This window comes from Terrapene carolina, unplaced genomic scaffold (assembly GCF_002925995.2).
Source record: "Terrapene carolina triunguis isolate 2854851 unplaced genomic scaffold, T_m_triunguis-2.0 Scaffold168, whole genome shotgun sequence".
In the NCBI taxonomy this organism is placed as follows: Eukaryota; Metazoa; Chordata; order Testudines; family Emydidae; genus Terrapene; species Terrapene triunguis.
In genome coordinates, this window is record NW_020664519.1 from 167,897 (window position 1) to 183,880 (window position 15,984).

General features: G+C 44.9%; 1 protein-coding gene across 1 annotated transcript in view; it reads left to right on the forward strand.

Moving 5' to 3' along the window:
- Positions 1-44: 44 nt before the first annotated feature.
- The window catches only part of LOC113406966 (transcriptional repressor CTCF), a 54,216-nt gene continuing 38,276 nt past the window's right edge, over positions 45-15,984 (forward strand). The window contains exon 1 of the mRNA XM_026653889.1: positions 45-70. The gene's annotated coding sequence lies outside the window, so the exon portion shown is untranslated. The remainder of the gene's footprint in view (positions 71-15,984) is intronic.

The window sequence follows — 15,984 nt, forward strand, 5'->3', positions numbered from 1 at the left end:
CGGGGCCGGGGCAGCGCGGGGCGGCGGCGGGGTTCGGCGGCGGGCGCGGGCCTGGCGGGGCCAGGCGCAGGTAAGCGGTGGCGGGGGGTTTGCAGTCGCTTTCTCCGGCCTCTAGGTGTCACGATGGGGCTCCGGTTTGGCTGGGGCCCCGCAGCGGCCGCCGCCGGGGAAGCAGGGGGCTTTGTCTCCCTCTATCGTCCCCAGCGCGGCCGGCGCCTGCCTGCTACCGCCGCCATTCCCCACAGCGCGGCGCTGGGCCGGCCGGGCCCGCCGAGCGCCCCGTCCCCGCCTGGCCCGGGGCCGCCGGCCCGGACTCCATTTTCCTTCCTTTGTTTCCTCCGCGGAGCCGCCGGCGCTAATTACCCCGGGCCCGCGGCCCGCTCCCCCGGGCCGTTCCCCGCCCCGGCCAGCGCTGCCGGAGGGCGGCCGGTTCGCCCCCCTCCCCGGAGCCCTTCCCGCCGAACCTGCGTTAGCGCCGCCGCCTTCTCCTGGCGCTCGGCCTGCTGCGGGCTCGCCGCTCCCCACGTCCGCGCCCGCGATCCGGCTCCGGCCGCGTCCTACTTGGCGCGGCGGCGGCTGCGTGTCCCGCTCCTGCCGGCCGCCGCCGTGTGCGCTGCGGAGTGAGAGGCGCGGCGAGGCGAGGCGCAGAGCGGGACTCGAGCTCCCTCTGCAAGGCAGGCTGAGCAGCGCCATGCAGCACTGGGCGCGGGCCCGGCTGGGGGCGCCCGCTCGCGCCTGGCCAGCGCCCCCGCCCTGCCCTACCCGCGCCGGCCGGCCCGCCCGCCCGCCAGCCTCCTCGGGTTAGTGCCGGGCTGTGGCCAGGGAGTCGGCCACCCCTTTCTCCCTCTGCTTCACAGCACGCCCTTCCCTTGGCAGCGACTGGCCCCTGCCCAGCGCGCTGCGCTAGACGCTAGCCGGTCGGGCTGCGTGGACAGGACCAACCTGGGCTACAGGGCCAACAGAAAGAGCATGGTTTCCCCCCGCTTCTGCCATGGCTATAGCGCGTATTGCCCTCAGCCCGCCAAGAGCAGACAGGGTTAGGAGATGGTAAAATACCGTCTCCTACAACGAGCTATCCCATTAACGGACCTGGGGGGGGGCTTTACTCTTTCACTCAAATTCTTGAACGTGGCCTCATCTGCAAGCCCTCCAACATATGCCTCTAATTAATTTCCCCCTTGAAGGCTAGTGCTGGTGGGCCCTTTTTGAGAGGAGACTAAAGCTGACACACAAAACATGTGAAATTGTCATGTGGTATAAATTTCTTGAATTTACTGTTAATTTTAATACCACTTAGGGTGCTTTGCCTGGTTCTGTGAGCTGTCCACAATGAAACTTAAATAGTTTATACAGTGCCAATTTAGAACTTAGTAATGTGTGCCCATCGGAAGCTTTTCCTTGCAGTTGTCTGCATTAAATTGAATCTGTTGGTGGTTGATTACTTACTTGTGTCCTTCTGGAGCAGGTTTAGTGTGTCATTACTTTGACTAGGCTTAATCAGTTTAGTGTTCAATTTTGCTATATAGTTATTCATTTCCCCTTGTCAGTTTGACACATTGAAGGCCTAATAGTGATTCTTAGGTATACTGCTATTGACCTCTTTCACTACTGATAACTGACTGGTGAATTCATGTTTAGCTAGTTTAATGCATGACAGGGCTTGAGCTCTCATATAGCTACCTAGTTCTATTAATTACAGACTACTTAAAAACCCTAGTTCTTGTATACACAGCTTACTCCTTCAGACAATTCTGTGGTCCTGCTCCTGCAGTTAAAGGCATATTCAGAGTCCCTTTGAAATCAGTTGTACAATCAGTTCACCCACACCTTAGGGTCTAGTCTTAGTACTGAAATAAAAGGTGAGGGGTACTTTAATTTTCCCAACATTTTTTTTTCTTAAAGATGGCAGTTAGAGGAGAATAATGGGAAAGCAACAAAGCATCTTTAAAGATGAAATATGCAAAACAATAGGCCTTGTCCATTTGTGCTGCTTTCTGATGTTTAAATCGGATGTTTTTGTATTGAACTATAGGTCTTGGTGACTAGAGAACTAGCAAAATGATATCCCAAGAATAAAAGTTGAACAGTGAAGCGAAATTACTTTTAAGCCAGATTTTCAACAGAAGTTCTGAACACTTATTTAACATGAATGTTTGAGAAAATGTCAAAGATTAATTTAAAAGACAAGTGTATCAAAGGGCATAAACTCAGCTGAGACCTTTCAGCAGAATCAGATGACCAGACTTCATATGAATATTTCTGAAGTAGTTCTACAGGTTCTCGTGCAACTTTTGTTTGGGGGTAGCTCAAGATTAAGTGAGGAGTCTCCTCCAGAATGAGCAGTTCAAAGAAGAAATTGTTTATGGCAGGGGTTCTCAAACCCAGGATCCCTCAGGGGGTCACATGGGAGGGTTGCAAGCTGTCAGCCTCTACCCCAAACCCTGCTTTGCATCCAGCATTTATAATGGTGTTATAAATTAAGAACTGTTTTATACATTTAAGGGGGTGTCACACTCAGAGGCTTGCTATGTAAAAACAGTCACCAGTACAAAAGTTTGAGAACCACTGGTTACTCCTGGGGGAATTCTGCACCACTGCACATGTAGAATTTATGTCCCCAACAGAAAAGTGACTGACAGGGAAGTAAAGGGAAGCCACAAGAGCAATCATGCAACCCTCCCCAGCATGTGTTTTGGGTGCCCAGGGCAGCCAGCAGCAAAGTAAATCACTGTGGGGCAGGAAGCAGGACTGGGGAAGACCTGGCTGGTGGCTTCTACCCTGTGCTGGGCTCAGCAGCTAATCCCAGCTGGACTGGGGAGGACCAGACTTCCTCTTTCCCTGCACAGCATCCAGGGCCGGGTAAGACACACCCCCAGATTTCTCCCCTGGCTGCAGGAAGCTCTGCAAACGGCTCTCCACCCCATCACTCCTCAGCTGCAGTGGGAGGGATCCCTGTACAGGGAGCTGCTTCATCTGCCCAACCCTCATGCATCCATACCCCACCTCATACCAGAGCCTCCCGCCAAGCCTCCCCTGCACTCAGAAACCCCCCCCCCCCATGAGCCCCACTGCCCCTGCACCACCCCAACAAGCCACCCACACCGGGATCCCCACCCCACTGAGCCCCAACCACCTTCACCTGGATGACCCCCCCCCCCTGCAGAGTCCCATTACCATTACATCCAGAACCCCTCCTTCCCCCCCACAGCCCCGGTGCATCCAGATTTCACACACACACACACACACACACACGGATCCCCACTGAGCTGCCTGCACCCAGATTGCCCCACACAGAACCCTCTCAACCCACACCTGGATCCCCCCCGCATTAAGCCCCTCCACACTTGAATCCTGCCAGCCCACACCTGGTGCATCTGGCCCAGCAGGGCAAGGCCCTGGGGTGTGGGTGTTTCTGGGGCAGGCCCAGTCTTTGGGTGGTGTCAGGGTTGGGTGCAGCCTCCCCACTGAGTCCATGTCCCAGGGGGGAACTGCACTATGGTCTCCCACCTCTGTGTAGCCAGTGGCCTGTGCTCCCCAGTGCCATGCTGGAGCCTCCATATCTATTTGACAAATAAAATTTGCAGAGTTTTAAAATATTGTGCACAGAATTCCCTCAGGAGTAACTGGCTTATGGCAGTGGTTTTCAAACTGTGGGTTGTGACCCAGTAGTGGGTCATGGAATGCAAGGCACTGGGTTGCAGCAGCTATGGTCAGCATCACTGACGGGGCTGTTAGAAGTCCCAGCGGCAGTGCTGACCGGCTAAGGCAGGCTAGTCCCTACCTGTTCTGACACCGTCTGTGCCCCAGAAACAGCCAGCAGTAGGTCTGGCTCCTAGGCAGGAGGGCCACAGGACTCCATGCGCTGCCCCTGCCTTGAGCACTGGCTCTGCACTCCTGCCAATGGGAGCTAAGGGCAGGGGCAGTGCCTGCGGGCAAGAGCTGCATGTGCGCCTCCACCTAGGAGCCGGACCTGCTGCTCACTGCTTCCTGGGCACAGCGCGGTCCACGGTGCCAGGATAGGCGCCGCTGACTGGGAACTGCTAGAGGTAAGAGCACACCTCAAACCCCTGTCCCAGCCTTGAGCCCCTTCCTGCATCCCAAACCCCTCATCCTCAGACCCACCCCAGAGCCTGCACCCCCAGCCCAGAGCCCTGACCCGCTCCTGCACCCCAACCCAGAGCCCCCCCCCACACCCTAAACCCCTCATCGCCAGCTCTGTTGGGTCAGGGGCATCAATTTTCTTCAACTGGGTTGCCAGAAAAAAAAAGTTTCAAAACCACTGGTTTATGGTATCAGCAGGTCATGTTCCAGGTGGGATCCTCAACTAATTTATGGTTGTGTAGTTACCAATTACTGCCCTACTTGTTGCTTCTCTGATATCTCACTGGAGTCCGGTGGCACCTTAAAGACTAACACAGGGTTTCTCAAACTTGGGGTTGGGACCCCTCAGGGGGTCGCAAGGTTATTACATGGGGGTCCCAAGCTGTCAGCCTCCACCCCAAATCCTGCTTTGCCTCCAGCATTTGTAATGATGTTTAAGTGTTTTTAATTTATAAGGGGGGGGGGAGGAGGGGAAGGTCGCACTCAGAGGCTTGCTATGTGAAAAGGGTCACCAGTACAAAAGTTTAAGAACTAGTGGACTAATAGATTTATTTGAGCATAAGCTTTTGTGGGTAAAAAACTTGAAGTATTTTTTACCCACAAAAGCTTATGCCCAAATAAATCTGTTAGTCTTTAAGGTGCCACCGGACACCTCATTTTTGTGGATACAGACTAACACGGTCCCCCTCTGATTTTTGATATTTCACTGGTCCTCATTGCTGTCATGCCTTGGAGACCACCACTTTTTTGGTATTCATACAAATTTTCCTTAATCCTCTGCCTAGAAATTGTTTCTGTGAAATCCCTTATTTAGAGCACCCATCCCAAGACTTAATGTCCTTTACCTATAGTTTTATATGCAAAAATTGCTGTTCTGTTAACGCTCACTCCACACAGGTTAGGTCTGCCTCTGCCCATTCACAAATTCTAGTACTTTTTGCCTTTATACAAGTGAGCATAAAGCATGAACATTTGTTTCAGCCTGCCTCTTTTGCTCTGTTACAGAAAGAGCAACACAAAAAGGTCTTTATATGATGTAGTTCTGAGGCTGCCTTTACACTTACAATTTTAGTGAATTCTCCCACTCTTGGTTGCAGAGGTCCATTTCCCAAAAAAGTTTCCCTGTTATTTCAAACTGAAACCTTTCCTCAGCAGTATCTTCTCATCCATGCATATCCTATGTGTAGAAGTGGAAGCATGTCACGTTAAGGCCTGGTCTACACCTGGGGCAGGGGGAGAATCAATCTAAGTTACGCAACTTCAGCTACATGAATAACGTAGCTGAAGTTGACATACTTAGATCTTCTTACTGCAGTAAGTCTAGACTAGACACGATAAATCGACCCCCCCGCTGGATCGATCACTGCCAGTCGATCCAGCAGGTAATGTAAACAAGCCCTAAAATAGGCCAAAAATTCTACTGCTAAGTTAAGACCAGTTCATGTGTGTTGGAATAGGGTGACCAGATGTCCCGATTTTATAGGAACAGTCCTGATTTTTGAGTCTTTCTTATATAGGCTCCTATTACCCCCCACCCCCGTCTCGATTTTTCACATTTGCTGTCTGGTCACCCTAGTTGGGAACCCAAGTCTATGCCAGCTGCTGGCTGCCATTAAGCTCCAGAGTAAATAATCAGCATGAATAAGTCTAATCAGCATGATGCTAAGAGTTGTGGTGATGGCTTATGGGCCACTTACACTAGGGCTCCCAACATAGCAAGCACTGGTGTAGCTGAGCTGGTGTTGGCAACAATAGTGAACTGGGTAAAAAGCTCCAGTGCAGAGAAGGCTTTGCGTAAGCTTTCTTGAACATCTGTTTAGCATCTAGAATCTCCTGTAATTTCATAGCTCGTTGGTCCTTACATGTACTGCTGCCAGCCGTCTCCTTAAATTTCTAAAAGGCTTCCCATTATTCGTTTTTCCACCCATGTCAGCTTAGGGCTCGGAGAGCACAGCTATACTCCTATTACATCAACTCTTGCCCCCACTACAACCTATATCCCAATAGGACTGCCTGTGTGTTTGAAGAATAAACAGTGCCCAGATTTTGTGGTGAGGAGTGCTTTAGGAATGCAGTAATCACGGGGCATCCCTCCTCCCTTCTTAACACACACACACACTTTAAGAACAGGAGTACTTTAGAAATGCATAATGATAATGGAGAAGCCACCACTGCCACGTGCACTCATACAAACTAAACTGCTTAGTCTTTGGCCCCCACTCATGTCCTTTAAGTCCTCCTGAGTTCTAATTTGGTGGTTACCTTATAGTATAGCTTACTGAACTGACTTGTTTAAACCTCTGTTCAACCACTTGACTGCACTTCATATGCACAGTTCAGTCAGTACTGTTGGAATAAGTTTAACAGTAAGACTTGCACCTTTTCACTCTGGTTTCTCAGCTTGTGGCCCACAGAGAAGCACACAATTCCAATTTTTCTGTAGGAAAAAAAAAATGTCAAGCTGTATGAGATGGTGCTAGAGTTTGGCTCAAGGAGTAAGTTCACTGAAAAAATATAAAGCTATGTTCTGATAGTTCCCTAAAAAAGTTCATCCTTAACTTTTACTAAGTCAGTGTGTAGCTTTATGTTCAGGAGAAACAGCCTCATACAACTTGCTCACTCTGCCCCTATTCTCCACCCCCCACCGCCCCCCAAAAACACAAACAAATCCACATCTCTTCAGATAACCTACAGAAAGGTTGTGAGATAATTCAGATTGGTAAAATAAAAATAGAGCATTTGTTCTTCACTGAGTGACCCAAATTAGTTTAGACCGACACTTTAGTATTTCTTATGAATGAGTGGCCAAAAAAGCCAACTGGTAGGTCTTTATCCCAGTTTAGGAGTTTTTAATCAGTTTACTTCTACCCTGCTGGTAAGTGAACATGGAACATCATGTAGAATTAAGCTTATAACCTTCCCTCACCCTATAAATGTGACTCCAGAAAGTCCTTTAGTGTTCCTTTATAATGTGGTTATCTGATGCTGATTGGTAAGAATACAGAAGTTGTACAGGGTCTTTTCTGAAGCCCAACAAATAATAATTATGCTCATCTTGTGAGTTTGTTTTTAGGTTTGTAGGAGATGGAGCATTGTCTGTTCACATGTTCATGTTATATTAGAGTAAAAAAATGTGGTTGCATTTCTCTTTTATGTAATATTGAATTTCATGAAGTTAGTCTTTGCTGTCACTGTCAAACACATTCAAGATCTCACACGGTGCTGCATACTGCGACTAGTTTAACAAGATATGAGTTTAGTTCATGTTTGGACAACATGAGCAGTATAATGACCCATTTTTTCAGTATGCTGTGACTGCTATTCATTTTAATGCAGTTATGAAACGAGTTAATAGTGGCTGTACTAAACTATATTGGGCTACAGTGTCTTAACTCCAATAAGGAGAACATTAAATAGGTCATTCTGCATTTGTCAGTCATTGACTCATATTAACATTTTAAAATGAAGCCATCTCATTTCATTTAGAATAAACAAGTGATTTTTCATTGTCAAGCTCTCCAAACCGGTTAGTTCCCCGAAAAGGCCAATTGAAGAGTTATGCTTAACTGGGTCCTTCCTGTGTTTTACGTGTTCTATTTCCACCAAATATCTGTATCTGTGTTTCCAGGAGCTTAAAGTTTAGTCAACTTGACTCAATTTTACATTAAGTTCCAGTCTAATACCAGGTTGCAAAGCTACTTTTGTAGGAGGTTCATAGCATCAAACAAATCTGGAGTTCTTGTACCAAAAACATACCTTGTTTGTTGCCTGCTAGAAGTTGGTCTTACTGTGTAGGCTTCTGAATCACTTGTTAACCATGACATGCATCTGATAAACCTCAGTGTAGTGAAATAGTCAGACAGAAGCTAGAGAAGGAAGAAGTAGCAGCTGACTCCACTTATATAACAAATCTTGTTGGCCCTAAATGGGGTGGAGTAGTAAAAGGCTTTAATCCACCTGTGGGCAGTTTGGGCTCAGCCTGCGTTTATAAAAGCCTCTTGATGATGATTTCCCTTCATCCCCACAAAAAAAAAATCCCTTATCAGAGGATCTCTTCTAGCAAAGATTTTTCTCATTACAAAACATTTTTAGTAGTTTCCCACAGTTATATTCCCACCAATGCAGCACCACAGGTGGTAATGATGATAGGAGTGTAAGTATAGACTGGCTACTAGTATTAAATGCTGTGTTGTTTAATCTTGCCCAACCAGGTCTGTTTATTACAGGGGGTTAAAACATCAGCAGCTTGTTTATATTTAGGGCCCTGCCAAATTCAGGATCCATTTTGGTCAGTTTCACAGTCATAGGATTTTTAAATTCATAAATTTCATGAGTTCAGCTATTTAAGTCTAAAATTTCACAGTGTTGTAGTTGTAAGGGTCCTGACCCAAAAAGGAGTTGGGAGGTGGGGGGGGATCGCAGTACTGCTACCCTCATTTTTGTGCTGTTGCTGGCGATGGTGCTACCTTCTGAGCTGGAGAGCGGTGGCTGCTGGCCAGGATCCCATCTCTGAAGGCAGAGCTGCCGCCAGCAGCAGCACAGAAGTAAGGATGGCATGGTATGGTATTGCCACCCTTACTTCTGTGCTACTGTTTGCAGAGCTGGGCCCTCAGTCAGCAGCCTGCCACTCTCTGGCTGCCCAGCTCTGAAGGCAGCGCATAAGTAAGGGAGGCAATACCTAAAATAACCCCCCTAAAATAATCTTGACACCCCCCCCCCAAATCCCTTTTGGGTCAGGACCCCCAGTTTGAGAAATGCTGATCTCCCCTGTGAATTCTGTATAGTATAGGATAAAAGCACACACACACCAGATTTCACAGGGGGAGACCAGATTTCATGGTCTGTGACGTGTTTTTCATGGCCATGAATTTGGTAGGGCCCTATTTATATTGTGCTCCTTTACCTTTGCTACCATTGATAGTAGTGTAATAGAGGAAAATCTTAAGTGAAAGCAAGGCCTCTGAGGTTAGAACCGTAGGAGCTTTCTCCTTGAAACTGGCCAGAAACAGGATTGGGCTCTTTGCACTGGGAATGTTCTATAGGTGTTGGTGTGTCTGGAGATTCCCTTTTATACTTGAGAACACAGGTTAAATGTACTAGATATAAAGATTGATCTTTATGATGCAATATTGTGATTTTTAACATTCTAACCTACTCTATAATAATAGGTTTATTTGTTGGGAAGAATGGTTACTTTCTACATAGATTGATCTTAGTCTTTGGACTACCTGTTTTACCTTCATGTCACAAACAGTATTTTACATAATTGTCAAAGATTATGTGGATTCTACCATAATAGGCTCTCAGCTGTGATCTGGGACCTCCAAACTGCTGTATGTAAAAATGATCTGTCACAAAACTCATAATCAATAGAAGAGCTCTTAGCAATTTTCTCTGCTCACAACCAACTTTTCACTTAGAGACCTGACTTGGGTAAATGAATGAAACAAAGAGCTTGTTTCTTTGCCCTAGAGCCTTATAAATATCGGTCCACATTCTAAAAAAACTACATGGTTTGCCACAATTGGGGTGATTGGCAGACTGCTGAAGAGGCCTAAGGTAAGGATGGGCAGAGGATGAAGCTTAATGATTTTTTCAACATATACTTTAAAACATATGTAACTATTGCAAAAAAACCCCCCAAAACTTAGAACTTCAGAAATCTCATTCCATGTATTTATGTACTTGCAGAATACATTATATGTACAAGACAACACTGAATTATTGAAAAACAATTCTAGACATAGCAAATGTGTGGAAGACATAGTAAACAGGATACATTTCAGACTGTGGTAATGTACCAAGGGTAGTTTAAAATTTTCTTGACTCAGAAGAACAGTTCAGTACCTTGTTCAGTGGGGGAATAAGCAGAAAATGCTTAACTCCAGAAGTACGACATGCAGTACCATCTGTTTTCCCATTCTGTACATATTACGGAAGGGTAGGAAGTACCGGTAAGAGATGAACTCTGATTAGTCTTTAGGAAAGAACTCTCACAAGAAGAGCTGCCAGCAGTATGGATTGCTTTGATTTAAATCAATTTAAACCACCTATTTAAATAATGATTTAAATCAGCAAGCAGGAAATCTTGATTTAAATCAATGATTTTAATTTTTCTTTTTTTATTTGTATTGTTCAGTTTTCCTAAAGAAAGGTTGATTTTCATTAGTTGATACCCAATAAAACATCTTGTTTGCAGCTAAACATAGCCTTTATACTAAATTTGGTGCTTCCTTTTGCTTACCAGGAAGGTACATTTTGTCTATACACATTTATTTAACGATGTAAGTTAACTCTGTGAATGTCTACATTATACCTTAAAAGTGCTGGATACATTCGGGAGAGGGAAGTTTATCAGAATATGTTGTGTATTTAAAACTAAGGCCCGGATTTTTAAAGGTATTTAGGCATTACTGTGCTCAGCACTGCAACTCCTAATCAATTTAGAAACCTACATCTTACTTTAAAAAGGGATTAGGGCACTATGATTTAGGCTCCTAAATCATTTAGGCACCACCTAAATACTTTTAAAAATCTGGACCCAACTTATTTCTTAAACATAGGACGTATTGTCAGTAGTTAAAGAATTGAACTAATTGTTTCTGGTCACCAAGTCCTTCAAGATTTTAGAACTAGTAGATCTCATCCTTTCACACCTCATCTTTATTCATAGATTGGAAGAGGAAAACAAGCTTTTCTCCTTTTTCAACTCCCAATTGTTTTCTTAACTTTGAATGAACTAGTTGTTGAACTGAATGTGTTGAACAAACTGAAATCAAGAAAATATTCTCTTTGCACTTGCAGAAGAGGCTACTGCTGTCAAAAGCTGGTTTAGCACTTCAGCAAACTCTGGTTCCAGGTGCCTAGTCTGTGCCTTCCATCAGTTCAGCAGTTTAACTTTCTTTAAAACTTGGCAGCAGCCATGTACTGCTTAATATTATTTTTTCTATTTAATTTAAATAGGTTTAATAGCTTAGAATAGGTTTAAGACTTAGCATGGGTTCCAGTAATTTTAAATTTAATTTTAAATATATTTATTTAAAAAAACCAAACCCATATTTAATTTAAATTTTAAAAAATCTATTTTTTTAAACCATTGATTTTTATCCATCTTGGCTGCCAGCCTGTTTGAATTCTTGCTTCTTTGGCAAGATACCTTTTTTTAAAAATTCTTTTTATTGTGATATTGGGAGTGGAGACAGAATGGGGAGTTGGCTAAGAGGACCAGTAATTCTTTACTATTTCCATGACCCAGAGGTTTTTATTGTGGAGAAGGAGGGAGACCATAGTTGGGAGAGAGAAATTAGAAGGAGAGAGAGAAAAGAAAAATATAAATCCATTCTACAGTGCCTCTTAGAAAGACTTCTTCTCTGTGGAATGCTGCATAGGGAAAGCAGAAAGATGCACAACCAAGGTATTAGAAACACATACAATGTTCAAGGGGAAAAGATCAGGCTGAGACACAGGTCTTTTCACTGCAGAGTTAACTCGAGTTGTTGCTTGGTGTTGCTTCTAAATCAAGTCCCATCCCCACACACAAATCCTTAGCCCAACTATGATGGTGCTTTTTACTCAAGTTGGCAGGCCCATCAAGGGAATGGGCTACAGCTCTGTGCTGCTAATTCAGTCATTCAGTGCAGTAATCCAGGCACTCGGTACTGCTCAAACATTGTTTCGCCATGTGACCATTCTCAGGTCAGGTCTATACTTAAAATTTAGGTCGACCTAACTGCATTGCTCAGGGCTGTAAAAAATGTCATGCCTTGTGCAATGTAGTTAGGTCAACCTAATCCTTAGGGTAGATACATCTAGGTCAATGGAAGCATTCTTCCATCTACCTAGCTATTGCCTCTCAGAGAGGTGGATTTACTACAGCAACAGAAAAACCTCTTCTGTCGCTATAGTGTGTCTATACTACACACTAGTAAAGCTGTGCCACTTTAGTCGCTTGTAATGTAGACGTAGCCTCACTCAAGCGAGGCTAACTCCAGCGTAGATAAGTTGAATTAACTCTGCAGTGAAGATCTAGCCTCTCGGGAAGAACTGGAGAAGTATATTACACAGACCAGTTTCTGAAAAACTCTCACTTAGGAATTCTCTCTCCATTCCACTAGCAACGAGGTAGCATAAATGAACTCCCAGCTCTTATTGTGTAAGGAACAATTTTTTTCTCAATTTCCTGAGCAGTCAAAACTACAGCATTTTGGAGAAAGGTGGCTTCCCCTTGAAAAGAAAGGAAATAGTCTGTCAGAATATTTGAATCTGCTTGCAATATAGATTTTATTTATTTAATCAAGACACTTGCCGCTGCTATATTTGAAAATTTGTTGAAAAAAAAAAGTGTCTACAGAAGAATTAGATTCACCCATTGTTCAGTTTAGCATCTTTAAGTTCTTGAAAGAAGCACAGTTGCTTGTTGGGGAAACATGGTTAAGACCCTGTATAATCACAGTTTTTTTTGTTTGTTTGTTTGTTTTTAAATCATGGCAGCATCATGGGTATGTTTGAATTTCATGGGATAGATATGGCTGCCAATTCTCTCCCACAGCCCAAACAGCTGCAGTTTTCCCCTAATGTTGGAAAAATGATGGGATTGGGCTAATCTCTCAATTTCCGTTAAGCCTGTGAAATTGTGTTTTACACAGGATCTTAATTATGGCTCAGTGGGTAGGGCACTGGCCTGGGACTTTGCTCTTCCCCTTGTGGTGACCTTAGACAAGTCACTTCATCTCTCTGTGCTCCAGTTTCCCCATCTATAGAGTGGGGGTGATAATGTATTTCTCACATGTAAAGTACTTGGAGAATGATGGACAAAAAATGCTATATAAGAGTTCCGTATTATCGTTATTTATTTTAAAAACAGACAGGAAAGGCTATCCTATTGAAAATGAGCACCACATTGTGTATTTTACATCCCTGGTATATAGTCAGTAAGCCTATTATGTTTTAGATGCTTTTTAACTGTAGAGCAGAAGGGAGCCCTGTGTAGCCAGCAAGGAGGGGCAGGTTCAAACACTCAGCCATGTCTACTCCCTCCTGCTAAGGCAGGGGTGGCCAACCTGTGGCTCTGTAGCCACATGCGGCTCTTCAGAAGTTAATATGCGGCTCCTTGTATAGGCACCGACTCCAGGGCTGGAGCTACAGGCGCCAACTTTCCAATGTGCCGGGCGGTGCTCATTGCTCAACCCCTGACTCTGCCACAGGCCTTGCTCCCACTCCACCCCTTCCCGCCCCCTCCCCTGAGCCTGCTGTGCCTTCGCTCCTCCCCCCCCAGAGCCTCCTGCACACCACAAAACAGCTGATCGGGAGGTGCGGGGAGAGGCGCTGACTGGCAGGGCTGCCAGTGGGTGGGAGGCGGAGGGAGCTGATGGAGGGCTGCTGACGTATAACTGTGGCTCTTTTGCAATGTACATTGGTAAATTCTGGCTCCTTTTCAGGCTCAAGTTGGCCACCTTGTGCTAAGGCATGACTGCTGTTGACTTCTCCCTGCTCTGTCAGTTCTTTGATCTGTAACAAGAGGGTAGAGAAAACCGGAGTGGTGTCTAGCTACCTCACCTTTTCAGAAATTGGGTGAAAGAAATCCTTGGTTCAGTGCGGCGACTGGACACACATCTGTTTTCCTTTCCCGTAGTGGATCAAGGTGCTGCCAGAGCAGAGAAGAGAGAAATCAATAACCTCACCTCAGTAGAGTCAGCTATCAAATGCTCATATGGCTGACTTGTCTGAGAACTCCCTCCTTCCCCTGCCATCTGTAACTTTTTGGGAGATATTTGTTCTGAGTGGTCCACACAGATGGGGCAAATTGTTGTGGTGGGGGATGTTTCTTCCCCTCAGCCTATCTTCAGCTGGTGAAGCAGGAAGATGTGGGTGTCTGTGTCCTCCCTGCTAAGTATTTATTTAGGGGAAGGGAGACACTGGTGTCTGTCCTGCCATTAGTGCACCCCTTTAGAGATGGAGGTACGTGATCCTGCTCTCCAACCCCGCTTCCATCAGTGCTGTCTATATATAGAGGCCTCTGTTGCCATTCATCCATGTCTCAGAATTTCTAATCTCTTCAAACATAGGCTGCCTCCTGGTGGTGCCACAGGGAGCCCCTAAGGGGCCCCTGTCAGAAATCATACCAAAGCTTATTCCTTTTATGGTATGAGGCGCCCCAAGTGTCTTTCAGTTCTCTTCCCCCACCTCAATTTTTTTTGTTAATTACATTAATAATGAAAAACTACTGACTGATCTCAGGTTTTTCCCATGTTTTTAAATAAAGTATGGGTCTAGTATACTGTAAAACCCTAAAGAAATCTCATACATGAAAAGGTAAACCCTAGACATAGAAGGGTGTTCTAAGCACTAAGTATGCATGTTATTTTTTGTTGCCCTCTCCCTGTCCCTCCCTCTTCCACGTGTTGCAAATCTGTATTGCTGCTGCCTCTTCATTTCTGGGTTTGTAAGGAGTTCATTTTCTGGCAGTTCAAACAGTCAATGGGTGCCTCTCTTTTGACTGGATGTATCAGTCTGGGTCTTGTATCTGTTAAACAATGATGTTGTAAAAGGAAAGGCTCAGAACTCTGTGGTTTCTCTTATAGCAGCAGGAGGCTTGTAGTCTCTTCTGTGTGAGAGCACAGGTCACTTCAATTAAATCCCTGACTGGCAGTGCTTAGGTTCATTTGCAGTGCACTCCAAAGCGCTAGCGAGTGCTGTGAGAAAATTTACAAAAGTATTTCCATGTCCTGCATTACTTCCTTGCAAATGTATAAATTAAGCCCAGGAAATCTTACTACTGTATTTATTTTTATAGCATCATAGCTGTGCTATGATGAATAGATGGGTAAAAATCTCTTGTTTGTACTTGTTTAGGTATTTAGGTAATTTAATGTAGTTTCAGTGCCATGGTGCAGTTAAATTCCCAGTCCAGCATCAGCTTCTTTCCAGGTCATCCTGTCTGATTCGAGAAAACTCAGTTTAAACAATGTATTTTCATGCTTCCACTTGTCTTCCCCTCTGTCTGATGTACATTGAGGGAAGTTCATTCCTTGGATTGTTGCTCAGCATGCTGAGGCTGTAGAAGCGAGACCTGGTGTAGCTATACTGGTGCAAAAATTCCTACAAAAATTTATCCCAACAATAAAAAGGTGGTAAATTAGGCTACAACTGATTTTGTTATTCCATTAATAGAAGTTTATGAGGTTGTGGACCTGATATTACTACATACTGCTTTTGCAGCATGTGGCAGGGCAGTATTTTCTAGTTTGCACTAATCTGATGCTGAAAGGAAGTGCCCTCATGTTAAGTGGATTTGGGATTCCGTGGCACAAGGTAGAATGAAACCTGATGCATAGTTAAAAATCTCCAGGATTTGCTGATGCTGGACTGCAAAGACTCCATATTTGTTGTCTAATTTAATATTGTGGTAAGTGCTAAGGAACAATGAGTTGTGTGTTTTTTCAGTAGTCACCATGTTTTTGCCTAGCAAAAGGAATGAAGAATAATTAATATTGTACTCACTAGAAGGTTGCAGTTGTGTTCAAGGTTTGTTGCTTGAGCAGCATGGGAGCCCTTGGGCTATTTTCATTCTATTCATCATGATGAAATATTTGGAACTACGCAGTTCTTTTATTAAGCAAACATAAGACATTCTGAGAACACTTCTCCCCTTCCTGTTTAAATTGCTTTACCAGGACTATTCATCTGTTCCATTCTGGAATATTTGTTTTGACATCAAGTGCTGAGTCAGGAGCAGCCAGACTGAAAGGAACAAAGTAGCCAGGTATAGAAGTACAGAAGAGTCAGGAACACAAACATGAAGAGAAGGGATAGCAAAAGAAAACTGACAGCCATTATTTAGAAGAGGACAGGAATCAAACTCAGAGAGAGCTTTTTTCCATTACA